At 45.1% G+C, this 17,602-nt stretch overlaps 2 non-coding genes and 1 pseudogene across 2 annotated transcripts; all 3 read left to right on the forward strand.

The window, feature by feature from the left end:
- Positions 1-1,394: 1,394 nt before the first annotated feature.
- Positions 1,395-17,293, forward strand: LOC123488936 (annotated as a pseudogene).
- LOC123488949 lies at positions 11,747-11,919 on the forward strand. Its single transcript, XR_006660354.1, has one exon. It is a non-coding gene; the product is annotated as a small nucleolar RNA SNORA23 (small nucleolar RNA).
- On the forward strand, positions 16,226-16,371 carry LOC121562415. The gene has a single exon (XR_005999510.1). It is a non-coding gene; the product is annotated as a small nucleolar RNA SNORD15 (small nucleolar RNA).
- Positions 17,294-17,602: the final 309 nt, after the last annotated feature.

The raw sequence follows: 17,602 nt of genomic DNA on the forward strand, positions 1-17,602 counted from the left end.
GTTATCACAAATGACTCCAAGCTTATCTGTTTAGTGTGTATTGTGTAACATCCTGTTATGGTAATTGTGTTGCTCCATCTATATAAGAATAACATTACATGGTTAGACTACTAATATTTTCCTGGCTTCAACCCAGTGGTTCTACCATTGACATTGATTAACATTAGTAACTTAATGTCAAACTGAGTATGGCACCTGACAGTGGCTGACCGTGGCTGGATAGATAGCAAGCTACTAAGTTCCTAACCTGATCATGTGTGAATTTCAACCAAAGATACTGGTAACTAACCCATTTTGTGTGCTTCAACTCCGTCATACCACCAGCGCCTGGAAAAGCAACTTCTGGAATCTTGATAATGCCCAGGCTTAGCTGTTACTTAGCTAACGCTGACTGACATATCCACATTTCGCAATCATCTGGCTGAAGTTATCAAGCATTGGTAGCAACATTATTTAACAAGACGTCTACCACACCATAGAAACAGTCATATATTTTAACGTTAGCTAATCAATTAGCAGAACACACGTAAGTTTGCTAGTTAGCTAGCTATACTAGCCAGTTAGCCGGGATAGCAACGTCGTTAGCTATACCTACCTTTGAGGGTTTGTGCCTCGTAAAATTTTGACTTCGGTTCTTCGTGTAACGTTACTGACGAAACACTATCGGCCTCTCGTCTTTCTCTTCTTTTCTTGGCCATGTCCGCTTATTAAATTAAGATATCGAGCTAGCTACACCGACCTCGGGTGTAATACACCGTGCTTCTGTCAAAAGTTGAAAGTAAGTGACGAGAGACCGATTTGCCAACCGGCGACTAGGAAATTGACACATTCCCACAGCCTTGAACCTTTTCGGAGTTTGTTTATCTACCTTTTCCCCACAGTGCCCCCATGCGGCACCCTGTATTTCCAAAACAATGTTACAGCAGCACGGCGTTTAGTGTTTATGTAGTATATTATTGTCGTTTTTACAGTAGTAGTAATATTAGTAGCTTTCATTTATGTGACTAAGTTTTCAATACAACAGCTAGATGTTGATTGTTCTCTGATGTTATGATGTCATCCACATCATCATGAAAGATGGTGCTGAAAACTTCAAATCAACTTGCCAACTGCAATGACATGCTTATATTTTGTTCTCATTATCAGCAGTGTCTTTATTTACTGACTGTAAGACAATGTGAGAGCGATATCACAAATGTAAAACTACAACTCCTAGAGTGCAATATTTCGAAGCGGATGTACGTGTTGGAGAAATTTGGCGCTGATCTATCCGGGTACTTCATTCACTTCTTCCTTTCGCGCCGGTAACTGAAGAGCCGTGCGTCCATGTGCCGCATTGACTGGGAATTCATAGACCACAGAAATACTGAATCCGAGCCATACCAGATTTAGCTATGGATCCTAACGTATTGATCGAGGCCCTTCGGGGACCATGGACCCAAACTTGCGTGAGGCCGCGGAGAGACAGCTGAACGAGGTAAAAACTTGGGGTGGTTGTGGCGTGGATCGGGCCTCTGTTCTGTTGTGTCACACATCAAGATGGAATGGAGTCCTCCTAGCTTGTGATCATGGGAGACCAGAGTCGGTCAGAACTTTGACAGATCAAATATTCTCTTCGACATATTTATTCACCGAAACATATCAGACTTTTTGACGTTACGGGTGTTATTTCATAGTTTCCTATTATATTTTAACGTCAAGATCGGCGAATCCACCCCGTAAACCCTCGCTGGTTCTTTTTTAAAAACGTGCGGGAAGTTAGCATTAGCTTCCTTGATAATTAGCTACTAGCTAGCTACGCAGTAAAAAGCCTTGTTGGACGATGCTTGCTAGTTAGCTTTTGGCCAGATGATGTATCAATGTTTGAATCGTTGGCAAGACCAATTATGCCATTATTTATACCAGTTTTGTCTAAACTAACTAAATCATGCGATCTAGTATACGAGTGTAACTACCGTTTGCTGAAAAGTCCGAAAATCTTTGTTAGCAGTTAGGCTAGTGCCTCACGTGTCAGGTGTTTTTTTACTGCTGACATTGCCCTGCAGTAGTGCTAACTAGCTAGTCCGTTGAACTTAGCTAACTAAATAAACTAGTTGCCAGCCAAAATGTCACCAATCGGACATATTGACAGGCGTAACATTAGTTAGGAAAGTAGTTTGATGATAAACGCTTGACTATCATTATAAATGTACGTCTAATAGGCGATAGTAGCTGTTGGATTATTATTTAGTTTGCTGGCTTTGCCTTTAATGAACGTAGCTAACTAGCAAGCTAACTAGCAAGCTAACTAGCTAGGTAGGTTTGATTTATCGAACGCTAGTTAACTTGCAAGACACAACGTAAACAATAGCAATCATTAATAATAGTTACGTATTTAGTAAAGGGTGTAGTAACGGGGCAAACGTTTTGTTTGTACCTCATTAGTAAAGCCAAAGGGAAAAGCGAATGTTCGCTAGCTAGCGCTACGTTCCATCAATTAAATTGAGTCATTCGATGAGCTGTCCGCGTGCGCAGATAATTTCGCGAATGTTAGCTAACTATTTTATTTGCTAAGGTTATGCGCAACATGGCCTATTATCATTATCTAGATGTCGACTTCATGTCAAATGTATACGTGCCATAGCTAACTAACATATACGGACGGCGTGAATTCTTGCATGGTCACATAGTTAGCTATGTTTCGCTCGCGACGTGAAAAGCTAGCTAGTAGTAGGAAGTCTCTCTTGGGCAAGTGTCAAGTATACTCTGGTCTGTTAATGGCTGTGCTATCCTTAGAACAATAGATGTACGGTGTTGTCGTGAAACTGGGGTTTGAGTGACCTTTAGGTCAAGTTGTTATTTCTGTGATATGTTCATATTGTGTGTCATCAGCTCGATAACGTATTATTAGGTAACTTTAGTTTGATAAGAGTAGGCCTAGTCAGGCTCAAAATAAAATGTACATTAACTTCTCCACTCAACAATCTGAGGTCGTTGTTTTGGTTTTAGTGACAACAGAATATACAAAGGCCAGAATTTAAATTCACAGAACAAGAATGCTGTTGTTTGATCTGAGTCATGTTGGTGCGGTATCCAGGAGAGGTTGCGGAGTGCATTGGTATCTACAGGCAAAGGAGGGGGAGGAGGCTATTTTTCCTCGCTTACATTTGACTCATCTGGAGCAGTTAAACCTAAACAGTATTCACTTAAAATAGCAAGTGATAGATGGGTGGGGGGCGGCAAAGCATTGAGACCCATTTTCATTCCCTTTATGTGATCAATGATTCTGGAAAAAGTATGTTGCACTCTTGTGTGTACTGGATATCTTAAGTTTGATCATTATTAGCGAGTGTCAAGAGGAGAGGTGACACACTCACTGTTGATTGATTGGATGCCAACGCTGCATCAAGCCGTTGTACGGATAATGTGCCTGTTGCATCAAGGTTTCTTAAACTCTCATATGTGGCATTCTTAAGTAGCTGTAGTGTATAAACTGCAGCTAATGAAGCTCCATGCCTCAACATAATGGTTAGATGGCATTACTGTCATCTTTGGCATGTAATCTACTTGGCAAAGGAATAGAGAGGAATGCCATGTCACACTTGCCTACTTGCAAATAGTACATGGTAGTCTGATAGCAATTCCCTAAAAACCTGACACTGTCTGCATTATCCCTAATTGAGAATAGTTTAAGTTCAGCCATTTACACCTATACATCCAAATGAATAAAGCATATACATCCAAATGAACAAGGCAGGCACAGTCATCATACCCAGGTAAAATGGCAAAATCCTCCTGCTTTTTATTTGATCTGCAGTTGGTAAGACCGACCCATGGTTCTTATTAAATGGCTCAAGATGTATGTATACATTGTTTGTTTTGCTGATATGTAGGTCAAATACACATCAGTGTTTGATATTCATGCATCCTTTTCTGCTTTCATTTACAGGGTCACACCCAGGTGAATTTTGTGTCTGCTTTGCTGCAAGTCACCATGTCTGATCAGTTGGATTTGCCCGTCAGACAAGCAGGTGAGTTTTTCAGAGGATGGGTAGATATTATGATGATGTGGGGCGGGGTTTCGTGCTCTCTTGCAGATGGAACTTCACCAGAAGAGTATCTACACCCGTAGCTCAAATGAACTGAGCACACTTTCTCAAAGATGATCCCTGCCCTGACTGCCACAGGTCCCTCACTGATGACACCAGTCATATTGTGAAAAGACTGACCAATTTTCCCTGAACTTGTACATTTGTGCACCGACATACACACACTATAGAAATATCTGTTTTTTTGTGGTATATTATGCCATCTTTATTATGCTACCTTTGCATTGACATTGAGATTTCACACTTCTTTTAGTCTGCTAGAGAGCTCTAGTGAAATCTATAATCGCTCGGTCTGGACATTCTGCCTTGGTACAGCTGCCCTTGTTATAAAATAACATTCCACACGTTTGAGATACTCCGTGTGAGGGGCCGTTGATAGCCTGTCCATGTGTCACACATGCTTCTCTGGTAATGATGTGCAATTATATGGTAGGAAGATCTGCTCTTGATCAATGGCTCATTGACTTTTATTACATTTAAAATATGTGTGCAGTCCTCAAGTGGCTGCCAGACAGAGCCTGTCATTTTCAACCTGCTGCTAGCCTCCACACTAGCATATTCAATTGTGCTCACCATAGCATCATGTTCCAACTTCTATCTAGCAACTTCGTCAGTTCTTCTACATTGTAGCTTTTGCTTCAACAAGCACCATAGTAATGTGACAGTCTGGAGAAAAGTCTAACATGGCAGCAGCCCATCCTGCCTTATGCAGTGGGTGCTAATCTGTGTGCCTCTTGTCAAGCAGATGACCAGGAACTGGTGTGTTGAGCAGAAATGCTATCCTTCAATCTTGTGAATGTGCTATTTGGCCTGCCATAGAGCCCTGCTGCACCTGACTCTGATTCAGACGGTTTTGCATTAAGTGAATGCAACTGCAGTACCTGCAGTGGTGGCACGGGATAGATCATAGCTGGCATGCCATTGGGTAACAGAGGCTTACACGTTGGCTTGGCACCTCTCCCCAGGAGAGCCACAGGAACTTCCCATTCGGCACTTTGGCCCGACGTGCCGTGGTAATGAGTCTCATTTGCTGTAATCTGACACACAAAGGGAGGAGCCAAGCGATTCCACAGCCAGTTATCAGCCAGCAGGCAAATGCCAGGGATTCCAGAGGGCTTCCCATAAAGGCAGTGAGTTCAGACCCAGGTCCCTCTCCTATTGAGGACAAATGCCCGCTTGCTTATGACAGATAATAGCATTTTTTGTCATGGTTTGTTTCTTTTTTCAAACCTGTCATACTGATATTATAGGCAATTGCATTATTTGCAATTTCAGGGATCATCTATTCCCTGCCTCAATGTGTGGTCTATTGGGATGTTGAGTAGTGGACTGTGTTGGGCTGGGCAGAGGGGCACAGTAATGGGGAGGGGAGTACAGTAGTGGGGTTGTGAGGGTCTCGCTGTGTCAGCACTGACTGGCAGGATTATGACTTCCCAGCCAGCAGCACGGTGATCACATCTGTGTCAGCAGTCTGATGTCTGAACCCCCCATCAACCGCCTCGCCTGCCCCCCCATCAACCGCCTCGCCTGCCCCTATTCAACCGCCTCGCCTACCCCCCATCAACCGCCTCGCCTTTCCCCCCCCCCCTCCCCCCATCAACAGCCTCACCTGTATTCACACCGCAGGCCCCCATAACCGCCTCGCCTGCCCCACATCAACCCCGCCCCCCCACTCCGGCCTGGAGCCACTGACCTCAGAGACACTCCATTGTTGCTCTGTAGAACAATTAACACCTGTACTACAAATTCAGACTCACTGTCTGAGCTACAACACGGGAGGGGGAACCATTGCAATCCCCTAACTAAATTACACTTTTACACCTCTGTTCTATGACTCACTCAAGGAGTTAGGCCTCTTTCTGCTGCTCTGCTCTGATTTTATCAGTTGAAGATGGAGGCAGAGATGTGAGCTGTAATTCTAGGGGGCAATGGAAGGATGAATATTTGAGTGACTTCTTGCTTGGATGGGGAGTGCTAATGAACAGGGACATGCTATTGTGTTGAGGCTGAGAGGAGAGGTGTGGGCTCTTAAAGGGGCCCAAAAGCACTCTTCTTCCTCACCCGGCCGACTGCTACTCCCTCTCAACCTGAGCACATGAGGAGCCACAGTGAATGTGCTGGTCATGAGATCCGCTGCTGCTGCTATCTAGGCTGATGGACTCTTTCACATCATCCAATGTCACACTGACTCACTCTTAACAATTCAGAGCTCTCCCTGATGTAAAGTGATTTTAAAGAGATGTGGATAATATTGTGCCACTTTAACCAGCTGCAATTCCATGGAAATCCATAGGAATTGGAAGGGTTCAATTTAAACCCCATGGTCAAAGCAGATTTTACTTTCATATCATACAATTTGTATGAATTAAATCTAAGTGGGTGGAATACCAGCTGTACATTAAGCCTGCCATAGAATTACATACAGTGCATTCGGAAAGTATTCAGACCCCTTCCCTGTTTCCATTTTGTTACATTACAGCCTTACTCTAAAATTTATTAAATATAAACATTTCCTCATCAATCTACACACAATACCCGATAATGACAAAGCGAAAGTTATGCAAAAGTTAAAAAAAACATAGGGATATCTTTATTCAAACCCATTGCATGAGACTCCTTGAAATTGAGCTCAGGTGCATCCTGTGTCCATTGGTCATCCTTGGATGTTTCTACAACTTGATTGGAGAGCCTGTGGTAAATTGATTGGACATGATTTGGAAAGGCACACACATCTATACAAGGACCCACAGTTGACAGTGCATGTCAGAGCAAAAACTAAGCCATGAGGTCGAAGGAATTGTCCATAGAGCTCGAGACAGGATTGTGTCGATGCACAGATCTGGGGAAGTTTGGAACCACCAAGACTCTTCCTAGAGCTGGCCGCTGGCCAAACTGAGCAATCGGGGAGAAAGGGCCTTGGTCAGGAGGTGACCAAGAACCCGATGGCTCACTCTGACAGAGCTCCAGAGTTCCTCTGTGTAGATGAGAACCTTCCAGAAGGCCAACCATCTCTCTGCACTACCCCAATCAGGCCTTTATGGTAGAGTGGCCAGATAGAAGCCACTCCTCAGTAAAAGGCACATGACTGCCTGCTTGGAGTTTGCCAAAAGTCACCTAAAGGACTCAGACCATGAGAAACAAGATTCTCTGGTCTGATGAAACCAAGATTGAAGTCTTTGGCCTGAATGCCAAGTGTCACGTCTGGAGGAAACCAGGCACCGCTCATCACCTGGCGAATCCCTACGTTGAAGCATGGTGGCAGCATCATGCTGTGGGGATGTTTTTCAGCGGCAGGGACTGGGAGACTAGTCAGGATCAAGGGAAAGATGAATGGAGCAAAGTACAGAGAGATCCTTGATGAAAACCTGCTCCAGAGCGCTCAGGACCTCAGACTGGGGTGAAGGTTCACCTTCCAACAGGACAATGACCCTAAGCACACAGCCAAGACAAAGCAGGAGTGGCTTCGGGACAAGTCTCAATGTCCTTGAGGGGCCCAGCCAGAGCCCGGACTTGAACCAGATCGAACAACTCTGGAGAGACCTGAAAATAGCTGTGCAGCAATGCTCCCCTTCCAACCTGACCGCTTGAGAAGATCTGCAGAGAAGAATGGGAGAAACTCCCTAAATACAGGTGTGCTAAGCTTGTGAAAGGTCATACTCCTAGAAGACTTGAGGCTGTAATTGCTGCCAAAAGTGCTTCAACAAAGTACTGAGTAAAGGGTCTGAATACTTATGTTAATGTCATATTTCAGTTTTTTATTTTTAGTAAATGTGCAAACATTTCTAAACCTGTTTTTGATTTGTCATTATGGGGTATTGTTTGTAGATTGATGAGGGGGAAAAAACAAATCAATTTTAGAATAAGGCTGTAACAAAGTGGAAAAAGTTAAGGGGTCTGAATACTTTCCGAATTCACTATATAATCCATTTTTAATAGGATCTCTATGAAGCCTGTCTTATGTTCAAACAGTTGATTGATTGTCCCCCTCTCCCCTCCCCCAGGGGGTGATCTACCTGAAGAACATGGTGACCCAGCACTGGAGCGAGGGAGACGGGCATCAGCACGGAGACGCCTGTCAATAACATTCCCGAGGAGGACAGGCAGTTCATCCGTGACAACATCGTGGAGGCCATCATCCACTCCGAGCGCATCAGGTAACCGACCGCCCCTGTGGCTGATCTGCTCACTGCACAGCGCCTGCGGAGGGGTGGTAGGGGTAGCTCGGATCAACCAGATCGTCTTCCAACCTCTTTCTCTTCTCTCTTCAACCCTTCAGAGTGCAGTTGACGACATGCATCCACCACATGATTAAGCACGACTACCCCGGCAAGTGGACGGCCATTGTGGACAAGATTGGCTTCTACCTGCAGTCAGATAACAGCGCCGGCTGGCTGGGCATCCTGCTCTGCCTCTACCAGCTGGTGAAAAACTACGAGTAAGGACTCCTTGTTATAGAGCGACTGTGTTTGTGTCCCAAAAGGCACCATTTAGGGAATGGGGTGCCATTTGGGACACAGACAGTATTATAGAGCTGTTTGCTGTATCTTCGGGTGGCTGATGTTTCTGATTGTGTGTTTGACAGGTACAAGAAGCCGGACGAGCGCAGTCCTCTGGTGGCGGCCATGCAGATCTTCATGCCCATGCTGAAGGACCGCTTCATCCAGCTGCTCCTGCCCTCCAGTGAATCTGTCCTGGTGCAAAAACAGATTCTTCAAGATCCTCTACGCTTCCAGGTACTACTGACCACATCCTTCATTCTCACCGTCTTAGAAGTTAAGTGTATATATTAGTCTGTGTTGATTGTAGGGTATTTGTCTAAATGTGGATGTATAGCTGTAGTGTCCATTTATTTAGCTACTCCTTCCATAATACTGGCTTTGGAGACGGGTCGATTATGGTTGTCCTGTAGTCCCACACTTTAAAGCATGGTTGGCAGCATAGAGGAGGGGGAGGGCTGAGGACCATCTGGTCCAAGTGGGCTTCTTCTGCTGGCTGTCATGTGGGCCACTGGGCAAGACCTGTCCCCCTCAGCATGCCAGACTTGCACTGCCGTATAGGGTTTTTTGTCTGTCAATTGGAACGACAATTGCTTTTTGAATTGAACGGACGGGATTTCTCTCCTTTTCTCTGTCCACAGTATAACCTCCCCTGGAGTTGATCAACCGACAGAACCTGACGGAGTGGATGGAGATCCTGAAGACAGTGGTGGACAGAGACGTGCCTCCGGTGAGGGCAGATTTACTGTGGTAGGGCAAGGAGGGAGCACAAATAGGTTGACTATGCAAATCAAGTAGCTCCCAAACAGATTAGCTGTAGTTTGTGTGTGCTTTATTTTATTGCTGCTAGTTGAAACAAAGCTGATTGCCACCCTCCTCCCCCGTCTGTGCCTTACAGGAGACCTTGCAGGTGGATGAGGACGAGAGACCTGAGCTGCCCTGGGCGTGGAAGTGTAAGAAGTGGGCCCTCCACATCCGGCCAGGCTCTCGAGAGGTAAGCCTACTCAACCCACCCCAGCACAGTACGATTCTACACTGAGTGTACAAAACATGAGACTGACCAGGTGAAAGTGAATCCCTTAATGATGTAACACTTCAATCAGTGTAGATGGAGGGGAAGCGACAAGTTAAAAGAGGATTTTTAAGCCTTGAGACATGGATTTGTGTATGTGTGCCATTCAGAGGGTGAATGGGCAAGACAAAAGATTTTAAGTGCCTTTTGAACGGGGTATGGTGGTAGGTGCCAGGCGCACCAGTTTGAGGCGTCAAGAACTGCAACGCTACTGGGTTTCTCACACTCAACAGTTTCCCGTGTGTATCAAGAATAGTCCACCACCCAAAGGACATCCCAGCCAACTTGACACAACTGTGGGAAGCATTGGAGTTGACATGGGCCAACATCCCTGTGGAACGCTTTCGACACCTTGTAGTCCATGCCCCAACGAATTGAGGCTGTTCTGAGGGAAGGTATTCCTAATGTTTTGTACACTCAGTGTATGTAGCTGAGAGTCACAAATCTAACCCATAAAAGCACCATTAAATGTTTGTATACTGAACAAAATATAAAGACAACTTGTAAAGTGTTAGTCCCATGGTTCATAAGCTGAAATAAAAGATCCCAGAAATGTTCCATGCCCACGAAAAGCTTATTTCTCTCAAGTGTTGTTAGTGAGCATTTCTCCTTTGCCAAGATTATCCATGCACCTGACAGGTGTGGCATATCAAGAAGCTGATTAAACAGCATGATCATTACCTGTCAGGTAGATGGATTATCTTGGCAAAGGAGAAATGCTCACTAGCAGGGATGTAAACTAATTTGAAGAGAGAGAAAAGCATTTTTGTGCTTATGGAACATTTCTTCAATCTTTAATTTCAGCTCATGAAACATGGGACCAACACTTCACATGTTGCGTTTATATTTTGGTTCAGTGTATATTAACCTGTGAAAGCCTCTTTCCAACCCCTCCCAGGTATGGCGGAAGCCCAGGCAACACTACCAAAGAGTAACAGAGTTTGCCGATCTCTTCCTCAAGGGATACGCTGTGGCAGCACAGCAGGTGAGCGCCAAGGCCGCTCTTGGCTTTGTCTGAGCTGAAAGATGATGTGACGCATGACTCTGTGATTGACTGAGGGACAGAAGGTTGCCTTTCAACTGTGTCTGTCTGCCTGGGAGTCTGATCTCAACCACAGGGAACTGATCTGTCTGTCTGTGTAGGTGCTGCTGAAGGTCTTATATCAGTACAAGGGGAGAATCAATACGTGGCTCCCAGAGTCCTCCAGCAGACACTCAACTATATTAACCAGGGAATCGCACACGCTGTCACCTGGAAGAACCTCAAGCCACATATCCAGGGCATCATTCAGGATGTGGTTTTTCCCTCTCATGTGCTACACGGACAGTGACCAGGAGTTGTGGGAGGAGGGACCCATACGAGTACATCCGCATGAAGTTTGGTAAGAACCATTCTTGTTTTTGAAAAGCAGAGAAATATTCTGTAGTGTTTGTCATCCAAAAGGAATGTCCTGGAATCAGAGACTCTGCCTGGATGTGGTCAGTTAAAAGATGTAACTGTGTAAACCTATTCTAACAAACCAATGCAATGTGCCATCTGATCTGCTGACTCTGCTCTCTCTGTCCTGTCTCAGATGTGTTCGAGGACTTCATCTCTCCCACCACGGCCGCCCAGACCCTGCTCTTCACCTCCTGCAACAAGAGGAAAGAAGTGAGTTGTGGTTCTGATGTGAAAGCTGGGGCCTCCTGGTCCTGCCACGGTCAACAGCCAGCCATGATGTGATCCTGGTTCCATCCCAAATGACACCCTATTCCCTATATAGTGCACTACTTTTTTTTCAGAGCCCTGGGAATAGGGTGGCATTTGGGACGCACACCCTGTGTTTTTGCTGGCCTCCCTCCTGCCCTTGTTTATGGCCCGGCCCACTCCTCCTCCCTGCCCGTCCCTCATTAGCACCCTGTTGCTCCAACAACAGTACAGAGCTGTTGGAACGGGTCTGTGGACGTGTCGAGCCAGGCGAACACTGGAAAATAAAGGAGCATAGCTGAAAGAAAGCAGGACTTTTAGTTGCTCTAGCTCCTTAGTCTTTCTGTTCTAAATGTAATGTATTGTTTTAGCATGGAGGAAGTTATATTCTGTTTTGGCTGTGGGTGAACGGTTGGTGGTGCCTGTCCATGTTACGTGCTGCCGTCGGCTGTCTCACAGTCTGTGCGGCGGTGCTCACTCCACACCTGCAGCCATAGAGCCACTGGAGATCATAGTACTGACCTGTGACGTCTCTGACTCTCACCACGGGCCAGCCTCCACTACTCCCCCACAAACCCCCCGGGTTACATTCAAATGGCACCCTATTCCACATAGTGCACTACCCCATGGGCCCTGGTCAAAAGTAGTGCACTATACATGGATTAGATTGGACATATCGAAGGTGATGTTAATGTGAAAAGTTAGCAGGATAAAGAGAAGCAGCACATTTGACTGAATGCATTTTTATCTCTAGGTCTTCAGAAGACCATGGGTTCGGTTATCAGATCCTTACTGAGCCCAACCTCTGACCCCAGGAAGAAGGACGGGCCTGCACATGATTGGCCGGAAACCTGCTCAAGGTGATGAACCCGACACCACAGCTATCTCTTTGCGACCTTTGGTTGACACATACTCATCAGATGAGGTAGCTGACACTGTGAACTATGTTAAAACTTTTGTTTTATATATTTAAGTAATTATGGATCAACACAACATAAATACATTATGAAATTATGGGTATTAACAAAAATGCATTTCTTCCCCAAACAGAAAAAAGGTCTATAAAGACAGATGGAGTTATGCTGCAGAACACCCCGTTCCGCAGTGAGCTGGGTTAAGGAAAGAGCAGATCATTCGACCAGGGTTAGTGGGGAGAAAGGAGAGATGTGATAAGAATATTAATGACAATGATTTGGAAAAACACCAGTGCTTAAAATTCCTTATTGCAGTGGGTTTTCACATCTTTATTTCTTGCATTTTTTGTCATTTGTTACAGAGTTATCAGAGAGCGACTTACTAGTTAGTGAATAATACATATTTTTTTATACTTTTTTATATGGCCCCAGTGGGAATAAAAAACCTGGGTGCAAACCATAATAACTGAGAATCCTGGGCACTCCTACCCTGGACGACGCTGGGCCACCATTGTGCCTAGACTCCCGGTCGCGTGCCGGCCATAAAGAGAAAGATTAGTGGACAGTTAACACTGCGATGCAGTGTTGAGAACTGCGCCACCAGGAGATAGGTCTAGGAGAAATTTAGAATTAGGAGAATTCAGCAACAGTATAGGAAGTTTGTTTACTGTTTGTACTGGTTAACTGTATTAACCATCATCCCTGGTGTTTCCCCATAGGCCTGTTGGGTCCTGCATTACTTCTGTGAGGTCAGTAAGAGTGACAGAACCTGCAGACAGCCCTGGAGCTGACCGCCTCTGCCGATCAACGACAACAGATGCCAGAAAAGTGGAGGAGCCATCGCCCCTGCAGGTATAGCAACCAGGAGAAAGGTAGCTAGCTATTCCACTGTCAGACTCAGAAACACACAATAGTGTATATGGAGTATTTTTTTGCTGTATAACATTAAAGTTATGTTTTTTTGAATCAAAATGATATAGCAGATGATCACTAAGTGTTCCCGGTTTTTCTTTCCCTAGCCAAAGAGTATATCACTTCATCCGGCCGGATGCAGGCCCCCCTGCACATTGAGGTGAAACGGAGAATGATGACTCACCAACCTATCCAGAAGATGATGAGTAACGAAGAAGTACCCCCATCGGTGGAGATGACACAGCACTTGGTGAGGAGTGTGTGTGCTCAGTGCCTGACTCAATAAAAGGCCCCGGAGCAGGAAGTACTTCCTTTGATCAGTTTAGAGATCCGCTTTGACAGCCATGGAGAGAGGAAATAAAATTACATTCTCCATTCATGTTGGTCTGGTCATAAAGACCCTGCTCTCAGGGAAACCCACTTATGGCTGTTATTCCCTGTCTCTCCCCAGCTATGACCTTCAACCAGGTCGATTCAGACGGCGACAGGAGGGAGGAGACGACAAGGGGTGAAGCATGGGATCTCAAACAGACACACTGCTCAGTGTGGTGGAGGACACAAAGAGGTGAGGACAGCCATGGTGTCCGTCAGGGGTGTACTTGTAATCAAGCTGCCTCAGTAGTAAAAGGATATGGGCTCCTGCCCTATTGGCATTTGATGATTTATTAGTCATTCAACCAAACACCCAACCCTCCCAGCTCAACTCATAGCGCTGGCTGCCTGCCGACACACTTCCAGCTGCCCACCCGCTCCAGGGAACACACACTGTTCTCTGGCTGTTCTCTCTTCAAAGTGCTTTGAGGCTGATGCCCCTAGAAATAGACTGTGGTATCTGCCCGACGTCGCCGAAGCACAGGACCGGGAATGCTTGGAACCAGCCAGAACAGAAAATGTTGGTAAAGAATGAGTAGATATATCTTGTAAACCCATGGTTGCTGACTGAGTAAATAAAGATAGGATTTATGAAGTGGATAGTGTCCAAAATTTGGTTTTGGAAATGACTTGAAATGAAATCCTCAAATCACACAGAGTTGCAACACATGTACGCATGGTGAAGTCTCTGTGTGAGTGTTGTGTTCCAGTGTTAACTAAATGAATGGGGTCTGTTTAGATCACCAGCAACTGGAGGAAGGTGAGGTGATGCACCGCCTGCAGCAGCACGCCCTGGGTAAGTTTTTCCTGTCCACACATTCCAACCTCCTCCCGCCTCTGACATGCAAGTGGGGGAGGTGCCTAGTGTAATTTAATAACTGACCACTCGTGGTGTTTTCCTATATTTACTGTCTGACACCCTGCGTGTTGGATTTTAACAGAGTTCTACGAGGAGATCCGTCTTGGCCCAGCAGCCTGACCGCTGCCAGCAGGTGTCCCACAGATGTGGCAGCTCCTCCCTTGGTGTTCGGGTCTTCCAGCAGGATGGCTTTGACTACTTCACAGGTATATGCACACCAACCGGGACTCTTGGCTTTGCGTTATGCAAATGAATTATATAGACACACTATATTAAATGGTGACTGTTTCAGACATGATGCCCTCCTTCACAACTATGTCACGGTTGACACAGACACTCTCCTGTCTGACACTAAATACCTAGAGATTATCTACAGCATGTGCAAGAAGGTACAGTAACTTACAGCCACGTGTTATGTGTTCACACATTATATTGAGGTGTGTATTTCTGCTTGGTGGGAACAGGTTAATAATCTGTTCTCCATGCAGGTTCTGGACGGGCGATCCAGGTGAGGATCCAGAGTGTCATGCAGCCAAGCTGCTAGGAGGTGGTTATTCTGCAGTGCAAAGGGCGTGGAATTGATCAGGTAAGCGTCTGGCTTCTACACTAAATCTTGTATGGCTGCGACTGTATTAAATCTTATTTGAGTGTGTTGAATATCAAACTAACCGCTTTGAGAAGCACTGTACTATACATTTACCTTTGCTGTTCTTTTGCAAGCACTTTCTGCAGGTTGTTCCCTTGTTTGTGGGGCTGCACTGGAGAGGCTGACGAGGAGGTGAAGACCAGTGAGCTGAGGACCATGTGTCTGCAAGTGGCCATCGCTGCCCTCTACTACAGCCCCCTCTGCTGCTCAACACCCTGAGAACCTGCGCTTCCCAAACAACACTGGAGCCCATCACCAACCACTTCATCTCCCAGTGGCTCAAAGACGTTGACTGCTTCCTGGGGTAAGACCATGAAAGATGCTCACGTTCAATATATTTAATCTCGTCTGGTTTCTCTGGTCCCCTATAGTTTGATATCAAGTAGAGAAAAAATATGTGCAGTAAGATCATATTTTTATGTTATCCCCCCAGGCTCCACGGATAGGAAGATCTGTGTGCTTGGCCTGTGCCCTCATTGACTTGGAACAGAGGCCCCAGGCTGTCAACCAGGTGGCCGGCCAGCTGCTCCCTGCAGCCATCCTACTCTTCAACGGCCTCAAGAGGGCCTACGCCTGTCAAGCAGAGAACGAGAATGAGGATGAAGAGATGATGAAGATGGAGAGGAGGATGAGGAGAATGGTACAGCATTTGTGCGTCCTCTGAACTCATAAGTCCCATTGACACTCCCTTATTTAATCTTCCTACTACAGTAAATGGAATAAGATACAGCTACAAGGAGCACTTCATTGGTAGATGGTTTGAGTTGTTAGTAGATTGATCAGTAATAACTGAATCCATTGTGCCTTTCCTCAGTCGAGCTGGGCAGTGATGAAGATGACATTGATGAGGAGGGCCAGGAGTACCTGGAGATGCTGGCCAAGCATGCAGGAGAGGATGGGGATGATGAGGACTGGGATGAGGACGACGCAGAGGAGACTGCACTGGAGGGCTACACCACAGCTGTAGACGATGAAGACAACCTGGTGGATGAATACCAGATCTTCAAAGCCATACTACAGAGTAAGGAGACCACCTTTCAGACACACAAAGCTAGTGATGGGTCGTCAAGTTAAGGACGCAAATTTGATATAAACAGTGAATAAGTGTTTACTCAATCAATAATATTACGAAACATATTTGTGAGGCCTGTTATTTACAGTGCATTATTAGTACAAGATCTTCAGTGATGATACGATGACTAGTCGGAACCGGACACTGTCTGTCTGTGGTCACTGGGTCAGGGTCACGTTCTGTGTCTCTAAGTTCAGTTTCCCACAACAGCGTGTTCTTCACTTGAAGACATCGAGGCATTTGTCTGAGAAGGGCTAAAAACACAATCCAAACAAGATATCTTGGATTGAAGACATTAATGCAATATGTTGAATTTTTTATGCTTAAGTGTAAATGGTATCTAAAGGGGAGGGAAAATATAACTGTTTTTCTCCAACTCAGATATCCAGACCCGTGACCCAACATGGTACCAGGCACTCACACAAACCCTTGATGAGGAACAAGGAAAACATCTTCATGACATCGGCACACTTGCAGACCAGAGACGGGCAGCACATGGTAAGTAAATGTATCCCTGTCATACAATAATAAGCCAGCTGTTAATTGGATTGTTTTAATTTCATAGGAAATAAACACTTTCCATTGTGTTTGGCATGTTGTATAATTGCCCTATTTTCTTCTCATTCCAGAATCCAAAATGATCGGAGAAGCATGGGGATACAAGTTCACAGTGTAGAAGTGGTGCCAACTAATTTCAATTTTGGAGGCAACGCTCCAGGAATGAATTGAGTCATCCCTTCTCCCTTTTATTACTCTGACTGATTGTAGTGACGTGAAAAAAGCTTGTGTTGTTCCCTTAAGTAGTGGTTCCAGAACTGGTTCTTCTCACTGACTCTTCAATCTGACTATCAAATTGGAAATAGCACCAGAAGAAGTGGGAAGGCAACCAAATGCAACAAATGGCTGGGAAAACAAACCAAGAACTTGAGCACGAAGCAAGAGAAAAAAGAAGCTCTGAACAACATTGTCTTCTGGGATCCAATGTGGAGGAGGATACTATGACGGAACTCTTTTTTTCTTCCCACTTAAACAAAACGGGAGGGCTTAACAATTTGAAATTGATAATGGGACTAAATGTTTCATCATTTTCACTGTTTTGGCCAAAAGGGTGTGCGTGATAAGATTATACCTCTGGCAGTAGTGTTGTCTACGTTATTTCTGCATTAACAAATTCTCATGTTTGTTATGTATATACAAGCCAAGGTTCTTGATTTTTAAGTAGCCTTGCAAAAAACAACCAGAGGCATTTGTAAGGTGTCAAGTGTATTCATATGCAGCATATCGGATACTTCATAGCACCTTATGTGATGCCTGATCTCTGTAAATTAATGACTAGCACTTTCATATTGTTCAGGTCTCTAGCCTTCTGTATCAGACTGCAATTTTTAAATCAAGTAAGACCATTTAAAACGCAAACCGCTGTAACTTTGTTACTGTGCAAACGACTTCTCCTGTAATTGATTGTCACATGTATTGGTTAAGGT

The sequence above is a fragment of the Coregonus clupeaformis genome, unplaced genomic scaffold (assembly GCF_020615455.1).
Source record: "Coregonus clupeaformis isolate EN_2021a unplaced genomic scaffold, ASM2061545v1 scaf2611, whole genome shotgun sequence".
NCBI classification, from domain to species: domain Eukaryota; kingdom Metazoa; phylum Chordata; class Actinopteri; order Salmoniformes; family Salmonidae; genus Coregonus; species Coregonus clupeaformis.